Source organism: Sodiomyces alkalinus, assembly GCF_003711515.1.
Source record: "Sodiomyces alkalinus F11 unplaced genomic scaffold SODALscaffold_4, whole genome shotgun sequence".
NCBI lineage: Eukaryota > Fungi > Ascomycota > Sordariomycetes > Glomerellales > Plectosphaerellaceae > Sodiomyces > Sodiomyces alkalinus.
This window is the reverse complement of record NW_021167082.1, coordinates 3,077,142-3,086,959: the sequence shown is the minus strand read 5'-3', so window position 1 is coordinate 3,086,959 and position 9,818 is coordinate 3,077,142.

Sequence of the window (9,818 nt, the reverse complement as noted above, 5' to 3'; positions counted from 1 at the left end):
TTATTATTATTATTATTATTATTATTATTATTATTATTATTATTATTATTATTATTATTATTATTATTACTATTATTATTATATTGAGGCGTATCTTTTATACTTATTAAATCCCGGGTGTTTCTATTTTCAAGTTCTGTCAGCTACTATAGCATCTATCCACTTATTTTTATCAGAGCAGTTTATAGCCTATTTATAAGTAGCTGGTTTGTATAAAGAATTTACAGTTAAAACAAAGTGGTGATCTTCTTAAAACTATAGGTTCCCGAGTACAGTATCTTGAGTTATATATAATAAGCGCTTATTATCATTATACGATATATAATCGTCATCGTTTTCCTTCGAAGATTTAGAAGGGATTTGAATTTCTAACCTGGATTTAAGGCCGTTATTAACCGGGTCGGTTATATTTTACTTATTATTATTTTCGGCTGGAATAACACCGGGCGCTGCTACAAGACTCTTACGTCTTTTATTACTATTAGTATCCTTATCCTTATCCTTATACTCTTCTTCTGTTTAGATAGACCTAAACGTATATTTAGTATTATTATAGTACTCGCCGAATAGATAAGACTCGGGGTCGGAAACCGGTTCTGCCTACGGTATATTTATATTAGGAGACGTATTATTATTTATATACGTTACAGGGTTATTTTTCTTAATTATAGTATCTGAAGAAGAAGCCAGAAACTGATTTTCTAGAATATAAACGTCATAATACCAGGTAGTCTTCCTAGATCGAGGACTATATATTTTATAGTTATAATCGTTGTAACCTACTAAAGCGCCTTTAAAATGCTCGTGGATCCAGTTTCTTTATTTTCGGGTCGTTATTCTTATAATATATAACGGAACCCTAAACCCGAATATCCTTTATATTACGTTTACGATTTTCTACTAATTCATAAGGCGTTTTAAACCCTACTACTGAATTAGGTATTCTATTATACGTATAAACGGCTGAATAAACCGTATCCCCCTAAAAGTATATAGGAAGGCCTGAGTGGAAAAGAAAATATCGGACTTTTTCTATTATAGTCCTTACTACCCGTTCTACCGAGCCTTGAGTCTTATGGGTATAGGGGGGTTTTATATTATGATTTACACCGACGAATAGTCTTTTAACCGAGGTATTCGTAAAGTCTTTTCCGCCGTCGGTATCTACTTCTTTTATTTTTATATTATATTTATTATATTCAACAGGAATTTTCCACTCTTTTATTACGTTTATAATAGTTGTTTCTCATTTATCTATAAGCAGTTTTGCCTATAGATACCGTGTAGAACGGTCTACTATAAACAGAATCTAACGCTTTCTATTATATGTTATAGGATCCATAGGCCTGTATAAATCTATATATACCTTTTTAAGGTACGAAAAGTCCTTATATTTATTAATAGATTCTTTATTTACGAGCATAGCTGACTTACTTTTTCAATAGGCCTCACAGCTCTGTATTTCTAGTATATCTTCTTTAGATATATTTATAGTATCCTTATTTATATATTGTAAAGCAGAAGGGTTAATATTGTCAGATATAGCGTAACCGTAATAATAACGTAGAAGAACAGTAATAGGGCAGTTGATCTGTTGATTCAATTGAGGCTTGTAAATCTGTAGATCAGTGTGTGTTACTGTTGCCAAAATCCTAGACCGTTGGGGAACTCCTGCCACTATAATTTGTATGGTGAAGATTCTGCAGGTGTCCACCCGGATAACCGAGATTATAATCCTTCGGTTAAATCCGTGCCCGTTACGTAACCGTATCTTTCGGCCTGTCCGATAAATATAACCCATCCTGCAGTGCCACAGCGTTATGTTTGTCGAATAGACTATAGTCTTTTCGGTTACGTAACGGGCCGGATTGCCAAGAGTAGAATCCGGGTGGACGCTTATAGAATCTGCACTATATAAAGTACGGTGGCAGCGTTTCCCTGACGGTCTGATACAGTTATAATTATACACAATTGCCTTAATTAATTTTGCCCTATTTTATAACGATTTCGACTACGCTTTATCTGATAATTAAGAGTCTTACTTACTAAGTGAATTACCTACCCTTTATTTTACCTTTACTTCTACCGATTTAAGAAGCTATCTAGCTACGCCGATATAGCGTGTTAATCTATAAATAACTATTAAAATATCGGAATACTAGCTAGTTACCTATAAAACCTATTGTAATTAGAAGCTCTAGCGTAGCCACTATAAAGCTATGGCCGTTCATAATAAAGTCTAGGAATATCTACGCCCTAATAATCCTATTCCCCCTCCTTAAAAGCCTCCTTTATCTGCCTATAGTGAAATCTAAGCATTAAGCGCAGTTATCTAAGTAGGTGCTACGCCTACATAGCTTATAGATCTAATAGCCGGCGGTTAACGCGCCTACGAATCTACGATATTATTATAGACTATAGCTCGCAGAATAGTCCCCGGCAATAGCCGGGACCAAAAAGCACGGACCCTCTAGCAAGGCCTATACGATCCTATATATACTTAGCCGTCTATATACCGCGTAGAGTTTTCCTTTCCTCCTTTCCTTCCTTAGTTCGAATAAACTATATTTTCGGCCTTAATACGTGAATAACCTTTAATAAGCCGTTATATATTCGAACTTATAAGATTATAAGCTTTAACACTTATATAGAAGGAGGTCCTAGTCACTTCGCGCCGAGCCTACTAAAGGGCTAGGGGCAGGTTATAGAGACCTCGTATACTAAGATCGACGAACGCGTATTATAACGCGTATAGGAAGTGGTAAGGATATATCGCCCTTATTTATATTATAATCGCTAGCCTATAAGCAGCCTTCGAAAAGTCTTAACTTAACCCATACCTCGTACCTACCACGTACCTAACGCCTACCCTAATTATCACGCCCTCGCCCTTACCTAGGCCCCTAAAAGCAGAGACTATTATACCTATCCCGCTACTAGCACCCAGGCTCTTATACCGTGTATAGCAAGTCGCTATTCCCGTAAGATTCAGTGGAAAACACACGGAATATACCGCCTAGTCCTAGGCTATACGACTAAAACTCAAGCTTAATAGCCCGCTATTTCGTAGTAATAAAAAGGCGTAATATATAATTATCGCGGACTTAGACACCTAGCCTTAATAGGTAGTTAGCACCTTCTTCCCTAATAGAGGTATAAACGGTAAACTTAACCTAAAGGAATTTATAGCCTACCTCGACTATATATATAAGGACTATAACGAATAAGGCCGCGCTACTAATACCCTCCGATCGATAAAGTAAAAACCCGACTAGCTATTCGCGCGCTTCCTACCCACTTTTAAAAGGAACCTAGCGTAGGCAGGAGCCTATAACTAAGTAGACTATCCTAAGATATTATTCCTCGATAACCCCTTAAATAATAGGCTATATAATAGCCTAGTCGTAGCTAACCTCCCCGATACCTATACCGAATAGGTTAATCAAGTATAAATAATCGCGTGGAGATAAAAGGGCGCTAGTAAGTTATACCGACTAATTCCCGTCGCCCGTAAACTAGCTAAGGACGCTAATAGCGATATCGCTATAGGTAGAGTTAATAAGGTCGGTAAGTCTAAGGGGACCTAATAAAAACCTACCCGCTACGCGAATATTATATACTAGAATTACTAGAAGAAGGGCTATATCTAATAGCACTATAAGAGTAAGAAGGATATAGTAGCCCGAATATCCCCTTAAGAGGAGGAACCCGAAGATATTTCCGAAGATACTAAAGACTCGGAAAAAGAATAAGTATAGTATAAAATCAGGCACTAAAGCCGATAATATAAGAATAATATAAGTAGGAGGAGTTTAAACCGTTATTACGGAACGAGTTAGTATTAATCTAAGTAAGAGTTCGTAGTAATAGGTTAATAAACGCTTTTATAGATACGAGTTATAACTACTATACCGCTATAAATAAGAAATTCACTCGAAAAATCCACTGACTATTAATCGATAAAAAGAAACGACTACTAAAAGGCTTCTCGGCTAAAACTAAATTAGCTAGTAACGCCGGTATTATAGTCTTTATACTAGATATATAAGGGTATACTAAGCGCGTCTTCGCGTATATAGTGCCGGGTCTAGACTAGGATCTCTTCCTTAGGCTTCTATAAATAAAATATAACGATATAGTCCTTTACGCTAAAGAATACAGGCTCCGCCACGGAGTAGCCGATATCGATATCCGACTCTAGGGCGAAAAGGAGCCGAAAGAAGTATAAGAGATCCGTACTATAGCACTAATAATAGGGTCCGTGTTCGTAGGACTATATAAGCGATTACGGTATTAGAAGTGAAAAAGATAGGAGGAGGGTTTATAGGCTATATTATTAAAAGATATCGAAAAGGCCCTAAGCGCGAAGGAACTAGTAAACCCGCGAGAATATATCCCTAAGAGTATTATATAAGAGTTTAGCGACTTATTTACGCCCTCGTACTCTATACGCCTACCCCTATACTAACCTAGCACCGACTATAAGGTCTACTTATAGAAGGATAGTAGTAGTAATAAATAAGCCTTACTATAAGGCCCGCTCTATAATATATCACGTAAAGAGCTCCTTATATCACGGAAGATAATAATAGATCTAATAGCTAAGAGATTTATTCGTATAAGTAGCTTAGCTACTACTACGCTTATACTATTCGTGACGAAGCTAAGAGGCGGCCTTTAATTTTACTACGACTACCGCGCCTTAAATATAATTACTTAGTAAGATCGTTACTTACTCCCCCTAATTATAAAGACCTTATATAACCTAGCTAAGGCGAAGTGGTTTACTAAATTAGACGGTATCGCCGCCTTCTATAAGATACGGATAGCACCTAGGTATAAGTGTAAGACTATATTCTATACTCGGTTTAGACTATTTGAGTAGCTAGTATACCCTTTTAGATTAACCGGCACGCCTATAATATTTTAGCGATATATTAACTCATCCCTATAGGTGTTCCTTAACGATTTTATCTCCGCGTATATAAATAACGTCTTAATCTGCTTAAACGGATCTTATAAGGACTATAAGGAGAAGGTACGGCGAGTACTTATTACCCTTATAAACGCTAGGCTAAACCTTAACCCGAAAAAGTACGAGTTTAGCGTTAAGATAGTTAAATATCTAGGGTTTATCGATTTAGCGGAAAAAGGGGTATCTTATAACCCCGAGAAACTTAAAACTATTATGGAATAGGGAACGTTAGTCTCTGCGACTAGAGTACGAAGTTTCCTAGGGTTCGCTAACTTTTATAGGATATTTATCTATAACTTCGTAGCTATTACGGCGCTACTCACGGCCCTAATAAAGAAAAACGCCCCGTTTTACTAGGACCCCCTATAAGAGGCAGCCTTTAAGGAACTAAAGTAGAGGTTTTAGAAAAAGCCTTAGCTATAATACTAATAACCCGGAAGGAAGACCTAGCTAAAGACGGATTATTTAGGGTTCGCGCTAGGTAGATTATTCTTATAGGAAGATAAATAAGGATATAGGTGTATTATCGTATACTATTTACGCCGACTTAACTCCGCCGAGTATAATTACCCGATTTATAATAAGGAGATACTAATAATTATAGACCATTTATAGATTTAGAAAGCCGAGCTTATAGGTAATAGCCGGTTTTAGATTTACTATAATTATAAAGTACTCGAATATTTTATGGCTAAGAGGGCCTTAACCGAGCGCTAAAGTCGCTAAGTAGCGGAGCTCGCTTAGTATAACTTTATATTAGAGTACCGGCGAGGGGCTAATAATATTATAGCCGATACGCTTTTATATTAAGAGTAGGATATACTAAAAGATTCTTCTAATATCTAAGAGTAAAGGAAGTATATCTAAATAATCCCCGATATAGCTATCTCTCCCCGGGTATACCTAATAAGAGTAATATTACTAGAGCTAACTATAGTCTTTAAAGTAGACTCCAACCTATAACGATTCTATGATAAAGCTAGGGCTATTAATAAGCGTTATTGAGGTGCCCTTACTATAATAATAGCGGGAGAGTAGAGTTTTCCCCTTAAGCTAGAGCTTAAAAGATAGATCGCCGAGTATAGATTAACTAAGGACGACTAATATTTCGCGACCGCTTATAGGTGCTAAGGGATAGCGAAGATAGGGTTAGTTACCCGTTATAAGGCTATCTTATATAAGCGATCCACGATTTAGTAATCGGTAGATAACTAGGCAGGGATAATACTATTACCTTAATCGCCCGCTATGTATTTTAGCCTAGTATAAATTAAGATATTAGAAGACTTATACGGAATTATAATATATACTAAGCTAGCTATATATAAAGGGGTATAAAAAGAGATTTATTACGCCTACTGTCTATACTAAAGCGAATCTTCTATGATATTATAATAGCTTTTATAATAGACCTACTATATACCCGCGAGAGTACGTATAAATACCTATAGGTAATTACTAAGCGACTCTTAAAATCGGTAACGCTAAAAGCGATAAATACTATAAATACTAAAGCCTATACTAAACGGTTCTTATTATATTACTATAGATTCCACGGAATACCGAAGTCTATTATTAGCGATAAGGGGTTAAACTAAACTAGCCGCTTTTAGCGATATTTTAATAAACTCGCGCGTATTAAATAGTAACTAAGTATAGTATACTACCCTTAGACGGATAAAGGTCCTGAACGTATTAACCAGGAAGTCTAAGCCTATTTACGAGCCTATACCTATTACGCCTAAGACGATTAGAATACACGATTACCGGTAGCGTAGCTAGCCTTAAATAACCGGGTAAACTGGATAATCTAAATAAGCCTATTCTTCCTATAATACGGGTACTACGCGAATCCTCTTTAAGTTAATAAGACCACGCTAACCGATAAGCGTAAGGCTTCCGCGTATAACTTACTAAGTCGCTTTAAGGAAACTACCTAATTCGCCTAAGCCCTGATAACCGCTATATAACTATACTAGGAGGAGTCAGTAAACCGTTATCGTTACCCTGCTAAAAGGTTTAAAAAGGATAACCTTATATAGCTAGATATTAATAACTACTTCTCGCTACGGCCCTTAAAGAAACTTACCTAGCTTTACTATAAATACAAAGTTATAAAGGTTATTAACTCCTATATAGTAAAACTAAATATCCCCTTATAGGTCTATAACCGTTTCTACGTGGATCTCCTATAATAAACCGACTATAACCCCTTACTAGGGTAAGCGATAATAAACCCCTAGCCGTTACTTATCCGTGAAAGGCTAGACGGGGAAAAGGAATAAGTAATAGAGGAAATCCTTTACGCCTATACCCGAAGGCGAGGTCGCGGTAAGGTCTATAAGGTATTAGTATAATAGAAGGGCTACGTGGAATTAATATAGGAACCGCTTAAAAGTCTATAGGAGATATAAATACTTAACTAATTCGAGAAAAAGCACGGCCCGGTATAATCGAATAATAGGCTTTTATAATAATACACGAAAAAGACACGGATATAAAAAAATGCCGATATAGCGGCGAGGAGGATAAGGACTAAAAGCGAGATTATATTAGGGTTATACCCCCGCGCTATTTAATTTATAAATATGAAAAAACTAAGTAAAAAAGAAATTTATTACTTTATAACCTCCCCCTCCTTTAACTCCTCCTCTTATAAGGCTATACCGCCCTTAGTAATACTTACCTAACTTCCTCCACCGGCTTAAAGTAAGCCGCTAAGGTGGCCGCGCCCTCCTCGCTATTAACGATAAAAGGAGTAATAACCTCCTAAGGAGGAGTTAAGGCAGGTATAACTTTAGAGGCTACCTCCGGCGTACTATAAGTAGGAATAGGGCGTAACTCGACCTAATACTTATATACGCGCTTAGCGCTCTTAAAAACGCTACGGACCTCTAACTATATAGCAGAAAAGGTATTATTAGTATCCTTTAGTTTCTATAATATATCTTTAAGCGTTTAGTCTATACTATATATAGAGGTAGTGATATTATTAAGAGCTTATACTACGCTCGCTGAAAACTCGGTAGTAACGGGCAGGGCGGCGGATAGCTAGGCGGTGGTAAAGGCGGGGGCGACCGGAGTAAGGGCGGCGGCGGGACTAGGGGTAACGGGCGGGCAGGCGGCTATAAGGGAGCAGCGATATTTTTACCCGATTTAGCCTAACTAAAAGCGACTTAGAAGCGGCTATAGGTATCCTAGAATTAGGGGCGATTCTATAGAGAAGAATTAGTATAAAGGCTACTAAGCGAAAGGCAGGTATAAACTTATGTCTTTATTATTAGGGTCCTTTTTTATAGCATAAGTAGTATCCTATAAGCCGTTAGCGGCATTATAGGCGGTAAGAGGGAGCTATACTACCCGTTAATCGTAACCACTATATATATAACGGGTATACTTACCTCTAAATACTTATAAGTATAGCACGAGTACTTGTAATACTTAGTATCGGCCTTAGCCGGGCTAGGGCCCGATTGGTTATAATACTTAATACTATACTTTTATTTATACTACCGGGTAGTATACAACGAATATAGGGCGAGGTAATAGGGTCCTAAAGGATTTTTAGGGGCACGGCGCTTCTTAGTAGGAGGGGGGGTTAGAGTCTACTTATTATTAATTACGGCCGACCTCGTAACCTATAATAATAAAGGCCGCGAACTTATATCGTTATCACTATTACCCTTATAAGGGCGCTTATTAGGTAAGACGAAATTAGATATCTACTAATAGTTAGCTACGGCACGGAACTATAAATAAGGGGAGTATTAACTTATAGTGAGTAAGATACTTACGGCTTAAAAGATAAGCTATTACTCGGCGACGTTAGTTATACTATCAGGGGACCTATAAGGTATCTCGGGGCTACTCACGATATAAAACAAATAATTAAAAAAAAAGAAAATCGGAAATCGGAAGCTATAGAAAAGGGAGAAAATAGTAAAACCCGAGGAATAGTAGGAGGCTTACTTTACTACCCTTCCTATGTTATTAGGGTGGAAGGAACGACCCCCGGTTATATACACGGTAGGTATATTATTTATAACGAGTATATATACCGGCGAGGAGCTCGCGATAGCACCGTTATATAAAAACTCCTTTATACTATTTTAGCCTTAAAAGGACCTTAGCTACTACGGATTGCCTCCCTTTAAGGGAGCCTTTAATAGAATCGAAAAAGGAGGCTATTTTTAGATTATACGCGGGGAGGCTAGGGTAATATAAGGTCATGACCGGATGACTATAACACGACCGCGACCTCGCCTCTAGCGGGGGGGGGGGGGTATATTACGGGCTATAGCCTATAGAATAGTCCCCGGTAGTGGCCGGGACTAAGAAACACGGACCCTTTAGTAAGGCCCGTGCGATCCCACATATACTTAGCCGCCTACACAGCGTGCAGACTTTTCCTTTCCTCCTTTCCTTCCTTAGTTCGAATAAACTATATTTTCGGCCTTAATACGTAAACAACTTTTGATAAGCCATTATAGATATAGCGCTAGAAAATATAGAGGGATAATCACTATAAGTATACTAAAGGTATTAACGCCGTACTAATATAGCAGACTAATACTATCGATAAAAGCCGTAAACTACTCCTACATAGCGCTACCCCTTAAGGGGTGTATAAAGGCATTTAACGTGATACCGCTTACTATATAACTACGCGCCGCGTGGATATCTACGAAGAATATAACGAATATATTTATATAGCTCCGGATAGCCTTAAGAAGCTATAGAAGTAGTTAGCATAATAGCAGGAACTATTAAAGAACCTCGAAGAGGTTAAATCGACGCCCGTAATATATATTTAGGTAGTAGACTTCTTTAAAGGTATCCGTGG